The sequence below is a fragment of the Physeter macrocephalus genome, chromosome 8 (genome assembly GCF_002837175.3).
Source record: "Physeter macrocephalus isolate SW-GA chromosome 8, ASM283717v5, whole genome shotgun sequence".
NCBI classification, from domain to species: domain Eukaryota; kingdom Metazoa; phylum Chordata; class Mammalia; order Artiodactyla; family Physeteridae; genus Physeter; species Physeter macrocephalus.
This window is the reverse complement of record NC_041221.1, coordinates 157,293,008-157,313,159: the sequence shown is the minus strand read 5'-3', so window position 1 is coordinate 157,313,159 and position 20,152 is coordinate 157,293,008. Positions and strand designations below refer to the sequence as shown.

Here is a 20,152-nt window from a genome sequence, read left to right as displayed (position 1 = left end):
AATTGTTTTTTGGCAGCTGGAGGCATTTTATACCCTTTCAGAGTGTTTAGTTAATGGATATTTTAACATGCCCCACTGTTTGCTTTTCCTTAAATTTAAACTACTCCCATAAAAAAAAAAACAGTTCATCAAAGGTTTGAACCAAGTATCTATCCCACTGGAAAAATGCCTCAGTTATCTGATTTATTTGATCATACTGTCTGCCAAATGTTCACTGTTTTCAGAGGAAGTCCATATTGAGAGTAATTTGCATGCCCTCCTGCACCATGTGTAATTATAGAGTTCTACTGTATGCTTATAAAGCACAAACACCAAAACATTTTCTAATATTTTTCCAATATTTCTTCTAACCTGCACCCAAGTTGCAAGTATTCTGTCTCAAGTCTTCTTGCAACAAGGTAGAGTTTTGAAAATACAGTATGTTTTAAAACAAAATGGGGGCTTCCCTGGTGGTGCAGTGGTTAAGAATCTGCCTGCCAATGCAGGGGACACGGGATCGAGCCCTGGTCCAGGAAGATCCCACATGCCATGAAGCAACTAAGCCTGTGAGCCACAACTACTGAGCCTGTGCTCTGGAGCCTGCGAGCCACAACTACAGAGTCTGCATGCTGCTGCTACTGAAGCCTGCACACCTAGAGCCTGTGCTCCGCAACATGAGAAGCCACCGCAATAAGAAGCCCGTGCACCACAACAAAGAGTAGCCCCTGCTCGCTGCAACTAGAGAAAGCCTGTGAGCAGCAACGAAGACCCAATGCAGCCAAAAATTAAAAATTAAAAAAAAAAAAAGATGGATCAGTTATCCAGTTGGTTATTTTTCTAATATGCATAAAAATTTGAAGTCAAACAGACACAGGTTCAAATCCTGGCTCTGTCACTTGCTATGAGATCTTTAGAAAATTATTTAAACTACCTAAGGCTTAGTTTCATGATCTGTAAATGAAGATAATAACCCTGGCATTATAGGGTTGAAGTGAAAATTAGACAAAATAAGTATATTTTATTAAATTAGGACATTTTTGGTTTCAGATGAGAGAAACCTGACATAAAATAACTTAAAATAGTAAGAGGGAAATAACGTTTATTTAGAATAATTTTGTATTTCCAAAAGAATTACAAAAATATTAGTTTCCCTTGAGCCAGCTTCCCCAAATATAAACAAGTTCACTGCCATAAAATTATTAAAACCAGAAAATTAACATCGACAAAAATACCTTAATCTACAAACCTGATTCAAATTTTGGCAATCATCTCTTTTCTGGTTCAGGATCCCACATTGTATTTAGGCTTCGTATCTCCTTGGTCTCCACCACCTGGGAAAATTCCTCAACTTTCTTTATTCTCTTGACCTTGACAAGTTTGAAGAATATTAGCCAGTTATTTTACAGAAGTCTCTCAATTTGAGTTTGTCTGATATTGTCTCATGATTTGGATTGAGGTTATTCATTTTTAGTAAGAATACCACAGAAGTGATGTTGTACTCTTCTCAGTGCATCAAAAGCCAGATGTCAATATGTCCCATTGCTATGATGTTAACTTTGATCACCTGGTCCAGGTGGTGTCTGCAAGGTTTCTTCACTGTAGTGTTACTAATTTTTCCTTTGTAAATAACTATTTTGTGAGATGATACCTGTGACTGTACAAATATGCTTTTTCTCATCATAGTTTTGTCCACTCATAGCATCCATCAACGATTATTGCCTGTAACAATTATTACCATGGTGTTTGGCAAATGGTTTCTATTTCCACCATGCATTCTGCATTGATTAATTGGAATTCTACTGTAAGGAAGAGTTGTCCCATCTCCATGACTTATTTATTCAATTATTTATTTACTGATGTATGGACTCACAAATACTTTATTCTATAGAATATAATCCATTACTACCTTTATTTTATTTTATTGTTAAAATTGCCTTAGATTTGGTCATTGGGTGATCCTTCAAGTTGGGTTCCTGTGTCTTTTTAACTTGCCTCTGTTATTCTTTGGGCCCTTCCTCACTTTCTGGCACCTATGCACATCTCATAATTCCAGCCCTGGAATGAGCCATTTCTCCCAGAAAACTTACATCATTGGGAAGTTCAAGGCAATGAAGCTGGCTTTAAGCACAGCTGAATCAAAGGGTTCAACTGATGTCACTAGGAATTCAAAGCTTTCTCTCAAACTTTTGGTTCTGCTTTTTTCAGCTTCATTCTTAGGCAAATGCTTACACATGGTGGCTAAGACAGCTGCTGATACTAACCCTCACAACTGTTTATCCTAAGAAAAAAGAGAAAATTCCTGATAGTCACAGCGAAAGTCTCATGGAGAGGTCATATTACCACAGCTTGGGTGATATGCCCATCTCTGATCCAATCTCTTTGGCCAGGGAAATGCGGTACTCTGCCCAGGTATGTATCATATGGCCACAGGCAGGGAGGAGGGGAGTTCAGTCCCATGAGACCACATGGAATGGCTTTTCCTCAAGAAAAGTGGGCTTCAATAAGATGTGGATGGGCTCCCACCAGGCACAACATCTACAAGGCTCTTTGCTTAGTGAAGCACATAGTGAATATTACACAGTGACTTTTCCATCAACTCACACTTCTGCCTCACTTCATCACTTCCATCTGAAAGCAGGCAAATCTGAGATGAGATAAAATTCACATGAATCAAGTTGGTTACTTGTTGGCACTGCTGGCCAAAGGTTTTTTTTAAGTAAAAAGATTAGTATAATGTTACAATGTGGAGGTCTCAACCTCCTATCTACAACAAAAGGCTACCTGGAATGGCTGAGGACCACTATTCTGGTTAACATTGTGGATGGTGTGCACATATATGTTTGCATGTGTGTGTATAACATTCAGATTCACAGTTTTCAAAGATTTAGAGGTAGTGTGGCAGAACAGAAATAATACGGCTTTAGATACAAGTAGATCTCAGTTCCAGTTCTGCCTCTTGCTGTGCCTTGGGTGAGTTACTTAGTCTCCCTGAGCTTGTTTCACCTGTAAAATAGAATAATTCGTACCTCACATGATGTGAGGAATCAATGACATAATGCATGTAGAGCACCTAGCACAAGAGTAAGTGCACGAGAAAAATTTCAAATAAAATACAGGTAAAAATAAAGGAGATATATAGAAAAAATAAACTAGAATGGATGTCATCTTTCTTCAACAATAATACAGGCACTTCAGCATGTCCAAAACATCATTATAAGCATCAGCTATTGTTGAATTAAAAATATGAATGTTACCAGTTAACAAAATCTGCAGTGTGTATTTCTCTTTTTATGTTGCCTAAAAACAAACAAGCAAACAATTACAACAGCAAAACCTAGAGTGAGGAAAAGTAAACAACAGAGTGAGAAGGCAACCTACAGAATGGTAGAAAACATTTGTAAACCACGTATCAGATAAGGCGTTAATTTCCAAAATATATAAGGAGCTCATAGAACTTATTATCAAAAAACTAATAACCCAATGTTAATATTGGCTAAAGACTTGAATAGACATTTCTCCAAAGAAGACATACAAATGGCTAACAGGTATATGAAAAGATGCTCAATGTCATTAATCATCAGGGAAATGTAAATCAAAACCACATGAGATCATCTTACACCTGTTAGGATGGCCATTATCAGAAAAACAAAAGATAAGTGTTGGCAAGGACGTGGAGAAATTAAAACACTGTTGGTGGGAATGTGGTAATGGTGCAGCCACTATGGAAAACTGTGTGGAGATTCCTCAAAAAATTAAAAATAAAACTACCATGCAATCCAGCAATTCCACTTCCAAGTATTTATCCAAAATAATTGAAATGAGGATCTCAAAGAGATATCTGTACTCTCGTGTTCACTGCAGCATTATTCACAATAGCCAAGATGTAGAAACAACCTAAATATTCATCAACAGATAATGGATAAAGAAAATGTGGTACATCATACAATGGAATATTATTTGGTCTTTAAAAAGAAGGAAATCCTGCAATGTGACATAGAAGAATCTTAAGGATATTATGCTAAATCAAATAAGCCAGTCACAGAAGAACAAATACTGCATGATTTCACTTAAATGAGGTACCTAAAATAGTCGAGCTCACAGAAGCAGAGAGTAGAATGGTGCTTGCCAGGGGCTAAGGGGAGGGGGAAATGGGGAATTGGTAATCAATGGGCATAAAATCTCAGTTATGCAAAATAAGTTCTAGAGATCTGCTGTACAACATTGTCCCCATGATTAACAATATTCTATTGTACAATTAAATATTCATTAAGAGGGTAAATCCCATGCTAAGTGTTCTTACCAAAAACAAAACAAACAAACAAACAAAACCTAAGAGTGAAGAAGCCAAAGCCACAGTTCCAAATGTAGGTAGAAGGACTTCCCTGGTGGTCCAGTGGCTAAGACTCCACACTCCCAATGCAGGAGGCCCGGGTTTGATCCCTGGTCAGGGAACTAGATCCCACATGCGATAAAAATCCCACATGCCACAACTAAGACCTGATGCAGCCAAATAAATAAATAGTTAAAAAAAAAAAAAAGTGGGTAGAGCAATGGGGCAGGGGTTACATCTGTGTTATTGAGGGCTATGACACATGAGGGTTCCACTTTGTTAAACGTGGCTCCAACAGTCTCTCCATACTCAAAACCCCTTTAATACTTTCCTGGCATTTGTTTGTTAATGTTGATATGACGGTGATTTAACAAGGCGGCTCTTTTAACATACAAGACGGAATATAAATCCAAATAAATGTCATCCCCTTCAAAACAGTTTCAGAGAAAAGATATATACTTGTTTCAGTGATGTTCCAAACTTCTGTGTCTAAAATTTTTCCCAAGACCAGATATTCAAAAATCAATTAAAAATTTATTTAAATCCAAGACTAAATAGAGTGATCAAGTTTAATGTATCTGTTTGGCATTAAAACAATTAGGTAATAATAGAAAATAACTGTCTTCCATATAATGGGATCCTATGAAGCTATTAAAAATAATGGAGCAGATATATATGCACAGCTATGAAATGACTTATAAGACATATTATCCAGTGGAAAAAAAACAAGGACCATAACAGTACATATGGCATGCTTTTGTTACTTTTTAAAAAGAGTATGTGTATATATATATGCTCAATCTATACACAGGCTATCTCTGGGAGGATATTCAAATAATTGGTAGTTTGCAAGTAGATGTTGTTCCAAAAATATTAATATGTTTATGTAGCATTTTTCCATGTTTGATTCTTAGCTCTTATTAGATTTCAAGATCCCTCAGGACAGGGATCATGCACTGTTCCTCTTTATATTCCCATGTGCACAGGAAATTACACTTAGTAGACACTCAATAAAAGGCTGTGGATTAACATGCTCAGAGTTACATATGGTAAAGCGAAGTCAAGATGGGGCATAGAGACAAAGATTCATCAAAATGAAGATGAAAGTAATGTGAGGGCTTATTTGAGGAGATATTCAAATACAATACAATGAACTTTTCATATTCCTCTTATATAAATAAGTGTGACTAAATCTTGGCAAAAGCTTGTGCATTCTACTGGCTATTGTGATAAGTTTAACAAAAAAGATAACTTTCCATTTCATCCCCAGAAAGTGGATAATTCATCATGTTTATCCTGCAACCCAGTCTTGCACACAGACACCTACAGTTATATTTACCATCATAAAATTAATAGCCTGTGTGGTTCCCAGAACTTGGAAAGGGAACTTCCCACCATGTAGTGTGTAGTGTAACTACATAGTGTGTAGTTAGAAACAGCTGGTCCCATGGCCAAGGAATATGCTGACTTCTGCCAAAGCATTTTCCATGGGTCATTGCCATTCTTGGAGCACCAGACCAGCCCACCAGCTCTTCATGATATGATATAAACCTACAAGCAGGTGGTTGCCGCTCCACTTCATTTCCTGCTTCAAAACATTTCCTGAAGACATACCAGTGAGCACATGGTAAGTGAAATATAAAATTTCCAGATCGAGAACAAGTACATCTAAGACTGTGTGACTTGGTACAACTTCAGAGAAGATGTAGTCCTTGCCTAAATGGATTGAAGTGTTGAAAAGTCTGCCAATCTGAAAAGTCACAATGCTTGATGTTACCACAAGAGAGAGGCAACATGGTAAACCACTTTCACCATCAACATCAGAAATCAGCTGATTTCATTTGCAAATTATATCATTAAGGAGAGAACATTAAGGAAAGGAAAGGGTTAGCTAACACTAAATTTCCTCAAGGACCTACTATAGCCATGAATGTTTATGGCGGTTATCTCCGTTTTCTTCACACAAATATCCCTATTTTACTGCTGAGGAAACTAAAGCTCAGAGAAGTTAGTTCACTTGCCCTAGATCAAACAGCCATTGAAATGTCAGAATCTACATTTAGGATCTGACCTAAAGCAACAATTAGTTCTCCCAGTTCTGACAGCCAGTGAAAAGCAGAGGTGAACAGCAGGGGCTCTGGTGTCGGATCACCTGGGCATGTATCCTGACTCCATCACTTGCCAGCTGTGAGACTTAAACAACATGCTTATCATTTTTCATCACTGTCTCCCTTACCTCCATTTGTAAAATGAGCACAAGAATAGTAACTACCCAAGAGGGTTATTTTGAGGATAAGAGGATTATTACAAATAAAGCGGTTAGAAATGTACTTAGTAAGCAATACTATTATTATGTTGGCTGCTGACTCCCGAGAGAATCAGGACAAACATACTTTGATGAGAAGTAGAAAGGAGTATGATAAAGCTGTAAATCAGAGGAAGGTAGATCAAGGCAAGAGAAATAATGCAGAGGTCTCAGTTTCGACCTGCGATGGTATTTGAGAATGGGAGCGGGAAACAGCTCACCAAGAGAGAACATGAACGAATGCCAATGGATGGAACACTAAAGAAGACAAACTTAGAAATCAGAGCTGTTCTGTGGATGGGAATACCCTGCAGTTTGTTTTTCACTGGCTTTGCTGTTGTTATTGTTCCCTATTCTTTAAACAGAAAAGACATCACTTTGTTGAACCATCTCAAAAGCAACTGTGTAAAAAGTAAAGTCTATACAATCTGAACTCCTATGAGAGGTTTAGTCTACCTTCCTCAGCTCAGGCAAAGGCTTCTGGAAACAAAGCACCAACTTTGATTCCTAAATGAGCATCAGTCCCTGTGGTTCAGTTACTCAAAGCTTCCAGCAGCACAGAACCTAATAGTTCATGCTCCACAGCTGGGTTCTGAGCCTGGGGCTTCCAGTGACTTTTCAGAGAGCTTCATGATTGGTTTGCTTCCATGGGATTTGGATCAAGATGAAAAATGAGCCCAAGGTTATTTGGAAACAGTTCATATTTAAGAGACCTTCAAACACTTTCACAAATAAAAGCGGTCTATGAATATTGTATAATAACCCTCTTATAACTTCCCACTTGCTAATGTTTATCACGGGAGGAAAATTAGCAACGGGTACACCCATACTTCAAAAGTTAGGAAATGGGAGATAAAATCCAAGTAGTTTGGAAGAGTTGAAATCACTTTACTCAGAAGGGAATAGCAGTTCATAAGGGAAGGAAATTGCATTTGAATTTCTATCTAGATACCTATTTTTGACAGAGTATCCCCAGGCTCCAGCACCTAACCCACCAATCCATGTCCCCACCAACTCATTATGGGCCATCCATGGAGCCTGTATTGTTCTGGAGTCACAGGGATGGGGTTATGCAAATTGAAGATCATCTGTCTATCTTTAATGCATAAAGTAGAAACCAAACGCAATAATCTCATGGACACTTAACAAATCAATGTCTTTTCAATCACCATCCATCACCATCCTTTTGTGGCATTGGTGCTAACCCCACCCTTCATTCTGGAGCAGAGCTGCCCTTTAGGACCTGTTCCACATTAGTGAGTCAAATCGGCCATTTTTTCATTGCAGACCCCCTGGCTTAAAAATCAGCGTTTACAAAGAAGCTTGTGATGCGGTAAAGAGCCAGGACAGAAATGTAATAAACAATGTTTTGAATTACATTTTGGACATTTAAAAATGCTCTGGGCTCAATTTCATAAGGCATTTGCATTTGTAATGAGAAAAAAAAACCCATCTCTGAGCTTCCAGTCGCAGGTTAACAACGTCTTTTATGCTGTAAATTTTTTGTAGGAGCAATTACAAATTGTACACAGATTCATTATTTCTCGAGTACTTTATCAGGACATTTCCCCATACATCTAATTTATCCTGTCTGAAATGTAACTTGACATAAGGGATTTTCTTAATTGCTTTTGAAGCCCTTCCAAGATAATCAACTGCTTTTGGGAGGATGATAAAAGACAGTAGACAATATTGCCAGTCTGTCTACAGATCACACGCTGAAGTTTATGGGTAAGAGAGAGCAAAGAAAGGCAATATTTGCCTCTTAAACTATCTAGTATCTCTATTTTAATTTGGTTTCCATTTAAATGGCAGTGTCTTGCTATAAGAATAGCAAGAAGAAAATCTCCCATTTTTATCTGCCCCATTGCAATAGCTGTCACTTTGCGGGGTGGGGGGAGATGCAGTCATTATTTACAAATGGACAAAAGTACAGTCTTTGTTATTCTGAAGAATCCTAACCAAAGATTAAATAAAGATTAAAGCAAAAATAAAATAACCAAATTTGGGGAGGAGAAGAAATGCTGTCAAAAGCTGGTTGTGTTTCTGCAACCCACCATTTAACAATTTAAGCAAATGATGGAACACTTTTTTAGAACCTTTTTACCTTGAGTTTTCAAGCTGCCAATTCTAAATAATTCCATTTTTTAGTTACAGAACTGTTATCTAATGTACATGGTAGGCAGGATTATGGTTGCCCACAGATGTCCATACCTTGACACCCAGAACCTTACATGGCAAAATAGACTTTGTAGATATGATTAAGACTATTGACCTTAAGATGGGGAGATTATCCTGGATCATTGGGAGACACCCAATCTACTCAGGTGCGTCCTTAAAATTGGAGACCCTTTCCCGACTGTGGTCAGAGAGTGATAAGACAGAAGCGATGGAGAGATTCAACGTGAGGACTCGACCCACTGCTGATGGCTTTGAAAATGGAAGGAGGGGCCCACAAGCCAAGGAATGTGGTGGCCTCTAGAAGTTGGGAACAGCCTTCAGTTTATAACTAGCAACAAAATGGGGACTTCATTCCCTCAGATGCAAGAAACTGAATTCTATCAACAACCCTAATGAGCAAGAAATTATTCTTCTCTAAAGCCTCTGCAAAGGAATGCAGCCTGGAGACACTTTGATTTTAGCCCATTGAGACCTATGTCAGACTTCTGACCTACAGGACTGTGAGGTAATACATTTGAGTTGTTTAAGCCACTATGCTGGTGGTTATTTGTTAAAGGTGCCCAGAAAACCAATATGCTGTCTAAAGTATAATATCCTATTTTGGTACTCAGATCATCTTCGTAATGCCCAAATACAAGAGATTTAATATGACTTGTATTATCATTTAGCATTTAGTTAGTACCACCCTGTGCAATGGAAATTCAAATACTGCTTGCTAAAATCAAATTAAATTATATCTCACAAATGGAAAATATAAAGACTCTAGTGTCCTTTTAGGAAGCTGACATTATTAACTTAAGAACACTAACTGGGACATTGGGTAAAGGAAGAAAATGATTAGCTTTGTTTTAGATCAACAATGTTAATATGCCATGCTGACCCTTAATCACCTCCCAAGAATTGCTCTTGGCAGGAATTGGAAAATTGATTGTTCTCAATTATAAAGCTTAGCCTTGGCAGTCTGTAATAAGAAGTCCACAGGAGTTCAAGGAATATTTAGATCTTTTCAACTAAAAGATACTCCAAAATGATAGGAATCACAACTAATAAAAGAATCACTTTTTCCAGGTAATGCAGGCAATATTAATAGCCAAAAATAAAATGGTTAGTTTGGTGCTTCACTTGTATTAAACGATGGATGACCTTATCCTAGATATCGTGTTCCAGTTGTAGTTAATTAACTTTCCCAAAGACACAATAGCAAATAATAGCAATTCAAGTGAGGCAGGAGATCACAAAAACTGCTATGGAAGGCATCAAACTAAAGAAAACTGGGAGCATTCAGCTCATAAAGCAGGTCAGGAGGAGATCCATGATCTAAGCCTATAAATCAATAAAAGTATGGTGTCCCATTTTAAGATGGTGGATGGAATACATGCATCAAATTTTGTTTCCTCCCGAAACTCCAGTGAAAAATACTTTTTTAAAAAAAAGACATAAAATAACAAGGACAGGAAGAACAGGAAAGGAGACAACAGTAACAAAATTTTGGAAGCTGGAAAGCAAAGGGAACTATGGTAAAGGATTTAACCAAACCCCCAAAAGCTGAGTTGTAGCCAGTGGTTGTGAGAGCTGAGAACCATGGTAATTTACTCTGAAAATCCTTAAAAGACTCAGGACCAGATACCTCCAAATCTTGGGTGAAAGGGAAGGAAGAGAGTAAAGAGAAATGAGTGAAATTAGATTCCCAGATCCTCTCCTCAACACCTCCAGATTTCTGAACATCTATCCTCTGGATAGTCTTTTAACACAGATGATTTCTGGAGTGGAGTACAGGAGGTGAGATGGGCAGGTTGAGGATGGAGGTACTACACTGAAGACAGGAGGAATAAGTGAATGTATGAAAGCTGAATGCTAACTTCAGGACTTTGAACTGTGTGGAGCACTAACATAATCTAGCAAGGAGTTCAGTATCTTGGGTCAAGGTCTCTACTGGATGAATTGCACACCTTAAGAAAGCCTATTATGTAGGCTGCCTGTGCGGGTCCTCGGGGCTGCGCGAGCAGGTCTAGGACGGCCGAGCGGTGCGTCTCCACCGCACCCAGGGGCCGTGATGCCTACATAGTAGAGTGACAGCCGCTGGGCTGAATGTTTCACCGCTGAACTGGTTCCTCAGGCATCCTGGCTCTGGCGATTGCTATGGGAGACTGGATGACTGTTACAGATCGAGGTCTGTCTTCAGAAAGCAAAAATATCTCTCAATATACCTCAGAAACAAAGATGTCTCCATCAAGTTTATACTCACAGCAAGCGCTATGTTCTTCAATATCTTTATCAAAAAATGTGCACGGTTTTTTAGTGCCTTCTGCACAGAAGAGAATATTGAACAAAGTATTTCATATCTTGATCAGGAATTGACTACTTTCGGTTTTCCTTCATTATATGAAGAATCCAAAGGTAAAGAGACAAAGAGAATCAAATACACTTGCTGTTTTGAATTGTATGAATGAGCTACTTGTACTCAGCGGAAGAACCTTCTAGCTCAGGAAAATGTGGAAACACAGAATCTGAAACTGGGAAGCGATATGGACCATCTGCAGAACTGCTATGCAAAACTTAAGGAACAACTGGAAACCTCCAGGACAGGAGAGACACAGACAGTTACAATGCAAGAACAGGAATTTGCATCAGCTACTGAAAAATGAGAAAGATGAGGTGCAGAAATTACAAAATATCATTGTAAGTCAAGCTACTCAATATAATCATGATATGAAGAGAAAAGAGCGTGAATATAATAAACTAAAGGCACGTCTACATCAACTTGTTATGAACAAGAAGGATAAAAAAATAGCTATGGAAGTTTTAAATTACGTGGGGAGAGCTGATGGAAAAAGAGGCTCCTGGAGGATGGGTAAAACTGAAGCCAGGAATGAAGATGAAATGTAAAAAATTATCTTGAATATTGTCAGAAACAAATCCTAATGGAAAATGCTGAACTTAAAAAGGTTTTTCAGCAAATGAAAAAGGAAATAATTTCTCTTCTTTCTTCCCAAAAGCAGAAACCTAGAGAAAGAGCAGATGATAGTACAGGAACTGTTATCCCTGATATTGAAGATGCTGGGGAACTGAATAGAGAGAGAACGTTTCACTTTTCCTGTGAAACTGTGAGAGAGCAGCTTACCAACAGCCTCAGAAAACAGTGGAGAATTTTGAAAAGTCACGTAGAAAAACTTGATAACCAAGTTTTAAATATGAAAAAAACTGAAAAAATTGAGTTAGAAATTCAACAGTGGAAAGAAATTATTAAAACTCGGCAGCAACTTTTACAGCAGCAGCTCGCTACTGCATGTGATGATGACACCACTTCACTAGTACAAGACTGTTACTTGTTGGAAGAAAAGGAACGCCTCAAAGAATGGTCCCTATTTAAAGAGCAAAAGAAGGATTTCAAGAAAGAAAGACTAAGCTTTACAGAAGCAGCTATTCACCTAAGATTGGAGAGAAAGGTATTTGAAGAAGAAAGAGCCAGTTGGTTAAACCAACAGTTTTTAAATATGACTACCTATGACCACCAGAACTCAGAAAATGTGAAACTTTTCAGTGCGTTCCCAGGAAGTTCTGATCGGGACAACCCTACAGTACACTCGAGGCCACGGCAAAAGAAACCTCAAGGTGTGCCTAGTGGGTCTCCAGTTTGCAAGTCTAACCTTATTAATCTCTTCCTGCTTCTGCTTCTACTTCTGACTTTTGCCAGACACGTTCCTGTGTATCTGAACATAGTTCAATCAACGTACTAAATATAACCCCTGAAGAATCTAAGCCAAATCAGGTTGGAAGAGAATGTACATATAGGAAGTGGAGCGTGGTATCAAGGTCTGGATCACAGGAAGGTTGCTACAGTGGATGCTCCTTGACCTACACAAATTCTCATGTAGAGAAGGATGACTTACCTTAGACATGTGAACTGGGATTTTTTTTTTTCTTTTTCATTAACATGTTCATCAAATTTCACATCTGAGTTGAAACAGGGTGTGTTATAAAGTCAGTCATCTCTAATAATTTAAGATGGTCTGTGTTGTTTGGACTTCCCTGTTCCTCCCCCAAAGAGCTAAAATGTTAAATCTATTTAAAAGGATATAAAAGCTTTGGATATGTATTTTTAGTAATAGAAGCACCTGGTTCTGTGAATAAAGGAATGTATAGACGTTTCGATGGAAACAAAGCACTAGAATGAGTTTCCTCTTATAGGTATTAAAAATAGCACTTTTAGGAAACTGATTATTGTAAATATTTAATTTTGTCTCATATATAGTTGGCATTGGAAGTTTAGCCTTTCCTTGAAGGTATACTGCAGATTTTTAACAAAGCAAGTTATATATTTATTATGTTTAGTGTGATTTGAAATACCCTCATTCATGTTTTAAATAAAGTGAAATTTATGTAAAAAAAAAAGCCTATTATGTAAAAGATAAACTTGGCTCTCTAACAGTGGCCCTCTACATTACTAATTATGGAATCTCTAAACCACGTTAACCTCAGTAGGAAAAGGATGGTATGAGACAGTCCCTGGAGGCCATGAGTACCGCCTGCGGGCCACCCTTCTGGCCCTTCTATCTCCAGCATCTCAAGGGAGATTAAAGGCAGTGATGTGCTGATGTACTTAGTGCTCTGCTCCCTCAGGCAACACTTCTTTTGTGATAAAACTTTCTCTCTGATTCACTCTCCCTGAAACGGCTTAATAGTACAGATCTCAGGCTTCTTCTCCAACCAGCCACCAGACCACGGGCAGTCAAACCTTTGCCCTCCAAGCAGGGGACTGGAAGACCCTTTTCTGAGGAATCTGACCTGCCCAGAAGGAAAAACCTGAAAATAATGACACTGGGAGCTCCCCCAACTAACGGGAAGCACTCACACTGTCCTAGAATAGTTGTTCTCCTTTGGGATGACTTTGCTCCCAGGGAATATCTGGCGATGTCTGGAAACATTTTTGATTGTCAAGACTGGAGGGGTGTGGCTGGTGTCTAGTAAGGAGAGGCCAAGGGTGCTGTTAATCATCCTACAATACACAGGACAATCTTCCTACACACAGATACTCAGCAGTTCCAATTAGCCTTTCAGTGACTCTGCTCTCAATCATGATCAGACAGCCAAGGATTACCAGACAGCTTAGCAAAGCCTCTAACAGAGAAGAAAACAGACTAAGCACAATCAATCATATAAAAGCAGTTTGGAGGAAACATATCTTGCAGCCAAAAAAAAAAAAAAAAACCAAAACAAAACTATCATTAATAAAAAAAAGAGGTAACAAAGAGATAACACAGTCCATACATCCATGAAAACATAACAATGATGCTCTTTTTTAAAAAGGAAACATTGAGAGAACACAGGTTCTTGGAAACTAAGATGATAACAAAAAGAATAATTTAGTAGAAGCGGGGAAACATTTTTTTAAAGTTAACGCAATCTCCCAGAATGAGAATACTAAAAAGACAAAGAATTAAAAAATAGAGGGCTTCCCTGGTGGCGCAGTGGTTGAGAGTCCGCCTGCCGATGCAGGGGACACGGGTTCGTGCCCCGGTCTGGGAAGATCCCACGTGTCACAGAGCGGCTGGGCCCGTGAGCCATGGCCGCTGAGCCTGCGTGTCTGGAGCCTGTGCTCCGCAATGGGAGAGGCCACAACGGTGAGAGACCCGCATACCACAAAAAAAAAAAAAAAAAAAATCACTGGCTCTGGACTTTCAAATACCAACAATGGAAGCACAAACAATGGAACAATGTCTCCAAAATTCTGGGGGGAAATGTTTCCCCTCTTTATATTTTATACCCAGGCGGTCAAGTTTCAACATTTTATCCCTTATAGACCCTTTCTCAGGAAGCCACTGAAGGATGTGTGACAACTATAAAGCACAATAAAGTGACAGAAATGAAATGCAGGAGACTCAACACACAGGAGAGACAAAGGAAATTCCAGGACAATAGAGAAAGGAGATCAGAAAATACAGGACAGCAAGTCCAGACTGGAGCAACATGACTAAAGAGAGTAAGCTGAGAGCTATATCCAAGATGGTGTTTGCAATCCTATCATCTTTGTTTTAAACCTGAGAATGTCAGATGAGCCTGGCCCAGTTTGTTGTTTCTGCTCTGCCCTTCATGCTGTGAAGCCTGGAATTGGTGGGGATCTTCATCTTAACCCCAAAGAATAAGAGCCACCTACCTCTGACAGCTAGATGGTAGGCCACAACAAGCTTATTAGAAGCAGAAAACACAGAGCAAGCCAGTCCCTGTTACCACATTCTTACTGGCCTTGCAGACCTACAGAACAGTAGTTGGTCCAATTCTCCCAAGACTCGTTCACGCCCTTGCCCACTGTAAACTTGCAGAAAAGCTGAAGCCAGAGACATTCAGTAAATCATCTCCTGGGAGCTGTCACTTGGCAGTAGCAATATTATCCTTTTCTTCCCTGGCTGTGTGCTTATTATCCGTTTTTCAGAACTAAATAATATATAGTTGGAGATACATACATAAACTGTAAATAAAGACAAGACAGTGACTAACACAAGAGTCACTATACTACCACACACCCCCATTAGGATCACTACTATCAGAAAAACAGAAAATATCAAGTGTTGGCAAGGCTGTGGAGAAACTGGAACCCTTGCCCTGTTGGTGGGAATGTAAAATGGTGCAGCCACTATGGAAAACAATATGGTGACTCCTCAAAAAACTGAAAAATTGAACTACTGTATGATTCAGCAATTCCACTTCTGAGTATGCACCTCAAAGAACTGAAAGCAGGGAGTTCAAGTGCTATTTGACACCCATATTCACTGCAGCATTACTCACAACAGCCAGGAAATGGAAGCAACCCAAGTATCCATGAATGGATGAACAGATAAACAAAATGTGTACACACAAACATGGAATATTATTCAGCCTCAAAAATGAAAGAAACCCTGACACGTGTTTCAGCATGGATGAATCTTGAGAATATCACACTAAGTAAAATAAGCCAGTCACAAAAAGACAAATACTGTATGGTTACATTTGTATTAGGTACCTAGAAGGGTCCACCTCATAGAGAAAGTAGAATGGTGGCTGCCCAGGGCTGGGGGAGGAGGGAATGAGCTGTTGTTTAATGTGTATAGTTTGTTGTGCACGATGAAAAGTTTTGGAAATTTCTTGATGAATGTACTTAATACTACTGAAGTGTACACTTTAGCATGGTTAAGATGGTAACTTTTATGTGTATTTTATCACAATATAAAAAAAATTTTTTTATGAAGATAATGGTTACCTCTGGAGGGAGAACTGGCACGGTGTATAATTTTGTAATTTTGTATGTCAATTTGGCTAGGCCACAGGGTACCCAGATATTTGGGCAAACATTATTCTAGGTATTTCTGTGAGGCCATTTGGATGAGATTAACATTTAAATCAGTGGACACTGAGTAAAGCCCTCCATAATGTGGGTGGGCCTTATTTAACCAGTTGAAGGCCTGAATAGAACAAAAAGACCAGCCTCCCCTGAGCAAGAGAGGACTTGCTTCACACTTGTTCACATTCATGTGCAACATCAGCTCTTCCTGGTTCTACCACAGACCTCCTATGGACTCAAACTGCAACACCGGATCTCCTGAGTCTCCGACCTGCAGGCCTACCATGCAGATTTTGAATTTGCCAGCCTTCACCATCACATAAGCCAATTCCTTATAAAAATCTCTCTCTACATATATATACATCATAGTGGTTCTGTGTCCCTGGAGAGCCCTAATTAATACAGGCACAATAGGGGAAAGGCATATAGAGAGCTTTTAAGATACCTGCAATGTTCAATTTCTTAACCTGGGTGGTAGTTCATAAGTGTTTATCACTATTCTTTAAACTGCACATACATTTTATGCACCCTCTGCATGTAAGATTTTTTTCACCATTAAAAATACTTTTGTAGGGTTTCCCTGGTGGCACAGTGGTTGGGAGTCCGCCTGCCGATGGAGGGGTGCGCGGGTTCGTGCCCCAGTCTGGGGGGATCCCACATGCCGCGGAGCGGCTGGGCCTGTGACCCGTGGCTGCTGGGCCTGCGTGTCCGGAGCCTGTGCTCCGCAACGGGAGAGGCCACAACAGTGAGAGGCCTGCGTACCGCAAAAAAAAAAAAAAACTTTTGTCAACAAAATCTAAGATTGGGATGAAACCCAATCTATTCACCGAAGTTCACATCTAGATTTCTTAACCCTTCAAGATTTTAAATAAATAACCTGGGCCTAATAAACCTCTCTGTAGCTGAAGATGATTAAATTGGCTTGGCAGAGTTAAGTGGATCATGAATGATGGATCTGAAATGAGTCATTAAAAACTTAAGAATGTTTAGAGGTTGACATTATGAAAGATCACTATCCCTCAGGCTGCTGAGAGACATGTTATCAAACCAGATAGAAACTGCTGCCATCTCATATGGTCTTAGCTCATATAGCACATATTTTTTTCCATCATCCATCCTCGTCCTTTAGTTTCAGTGTGAATTCTAACTACAGAAGAACATTGGTTCTGAATGCAAGAACCCTCATCACTCTTTCAACTATCCAATGACTTACATACCAAGCACATAAAGTCTGGGGTGAGACAGTATAAGGAGAAAAAGAAATTATTCCCCACCCTTCAACATACCCAAGTGTTTGTCCTCTCCTGAATAAGTTTAGCATCTAATATTAAGATGTTTTGAAGCCTCAAAGTCAAGTTTACATGTTAAAGGTAACTTTTTTTTTTAGGTAAGAAGTGGATTTATTTAGAGAGAAACACATTCCACAGACACAGTGTAGGCCACCTCAGAAGGCAAGAACGGCCTCAAAGGTAACATTTTTTGAGCTCTATAACAAAGTACGGAAAAATTGGAATTGCCCAGTAACATGTACTATGTTTTTCAAAAATTAGATTGGAGATGGGGACCATGGAAAGCAAACAATCATGAGTGTGAGCTGAGCAATTTCACGGCCATCTTTTGATATAAATCATCTGCAAATAAATATATGAATTTTAATGTATCCAATTTCCAGATATACAAGTACATGCATATAAATTCATGTATCTTGTCATCTGTGTGGCAAAATATAGAAAAGAAATTTCAGAAGTTGTTAGGCTAAACAGGTTATAAAAATAATTTACATTATTTTCGATTTTTCAAAATTTTATTTCTAAATATAAAAGTATGTTCATTGTAGCAAAGTACTACTAATGATATGGTTTTCAAAGAGACAGGATTTAATTTAGACTCCAACAGTAATTTATTCCAAAGGTTTTGCAATATTGGCAAGTTGGATGTTTCCTTCCTTCCTTCTAAAAGGAGCTAAAATGATTATTTTGTATTAAAAGCCATGCGAAATAAGCAAATACTTTGAGGTAGGACAGTGTTAGTTTAAGCATGTAACATAAAAATAGTCTGATTAGGATGCATTCTTTTCCTCACACATTCAGGTCCATATCTCAAGGAGTATTCCTATTTTGGTAATGAATTTTTTCTGAATTCATTCCTACTTCACAGACTGATAAACATTCAGGACCTGTAGCATATACTTGTCAGCTTATAGGTATAATCTGTGGACATAAAATAGAATAGAAAAATCCCAAAAACTTGGAAGTTTTAGACAATGAGCTCACAAAAAGCATGCTCTAAAGATTCCACACAAATAACTGACTCACTTCGCTGTACAGCAAAGACTGGCACAACACTGCAAACCAACTATACTTCAATTAAAAAAAAAAAAAGGCACAAGACTAAAGATTCCATACAATCAAAAGCACATCAGTAAGGGGGCTTCTTTGGTGGCGCAGTGGTTAAGAATCTGCCTGCCAATGCAGGAGACACGGGTTCAAGCCCTGGTCTGGAAATATCCCACATGCCGCGGAGCAACTAAGCCCGTGTGCCACAACTACTGAGCCTGCGCTTTAGAGCCCGGGAGCCACAGCTACTGAGCCCACGTGCCTAGAGCCCCGTGCTCTGCAATAAGAGAAGCCACTGCAATGGGAAGCACACGCACCACAACGAAAAGTAGCTCCCGCTCGCCGCAACTAGAGAAAGCCCACATGCAGCAACGAAGACCCAATGCAGCCAAAAATAAATAAAAATTTTTAAAAAGCACATCAATAAGAAACTGATTAAAGAAACTGTGATTCATTCACTTGATACAAGGGAATAAATGCAGCCATTAAAGAATACCTAGCTGCTTCTCTTTGGTGCTCTCCTGGTACATGGTGGACTGCAGGGCTGCTGATGCAGTGCCTTGTGGGCTGGGAGAAGGTCCTCAACCAGGTGCAGTGGCCCACACGGTCACTGCCATCAGGGCCATGGCCAACTGGCTCACAGAAGCCTGTGTAGTAAGCGGGGGGAGCACCGGGGACTTGGTGTGATCAGAAGAATGGCTCTTATAGATGACTTGAATGTTGAAAATAATGGAAACTAGGTTTCCTTTCTCAAAGAAAGGAACTACAAATACGAGAAGAGGGAAGCTAAAATAAACCCTATGGAGCAACATTAGAATTGGAGGCATTGATGTGAATTCATGATGTCAAAAATGTCAAGTCATGAAAGAGAAAAAATGACTAAGGAACTATTCTAGACTGAAGCTGAAGCAAGATGGTAACAAATGCCATGAGTAATCCTGGATTGGACAAACTTACAAAGGACATCACTAGGACAACTGATGAAATGTGAATAGGGTCTATGAATTAGAGGATAATATTGTATCAATGTTAACTTCTTGACTTTGATGGTTACATTATGGGATATGTGGACATGTATTCTTACTTTTAAAAAACATACCTTAAGTTTATATACTTAGTAGGTGATTAGGCATCATGACTCCGACTTACTCTTAAATGGTTCAGGGAGGGACTTCCCTGGTGGCGCAGTGGATAAGACTCCGTGCTCCCAATGCAGGAGGCCCGGGTTTGATCCCTGGTCAGGGAACTAGATCACACATTCACACTGCAACTAAGAGTTCACATGCCGCAACTAAGAAGCCAGTGAGCTGCAGCTAAGGAGCCCACCTGCTGCAACTAAGACTCAGCACAACCAAATAAATAATTTTTTTAAATAAAATAAAATAAATGGTTCAGGGGAAAATACATGTATCCTGTGTGTATATGCAAAAAAGAGAAAGAGAAAATGATAGGAAAAATACAGCTAAATGCTGACAATTGGGGAAACTGGAAAAAGGGATTACAGGCATTCTATATGGTATTATGGCAACTTTTCTGAGAGACTGAAATTTCAAAATGAATAGAAAAAAGACATTCTTTGTAACTATATAAATTCTAAGGCATAGTAAATGAAAAACAAACACTAAGTGCAGAAAAATGTGTATTATGTTACGCTATGTAAATAAATAAAGTATGGTGAGAGTAAGAACACGAATACGTATGTCATG

General features: G+C 39.0%; 1 pseudogene; it reads left to right on the top strand.

The window, feature by feature from the left end:
* Positions 1 to 10,920: 10,920 nt before the first annotated feature.
* Positions 10,921 to 12,690, top strand: LOC102989319 (afadin- and alpha-actinin-binding protein-like; annotated as a pseudogene).
* The last annotated feature ends 7,462 nt before the right edge of the window (positions 12,691 to 20,152 follow it).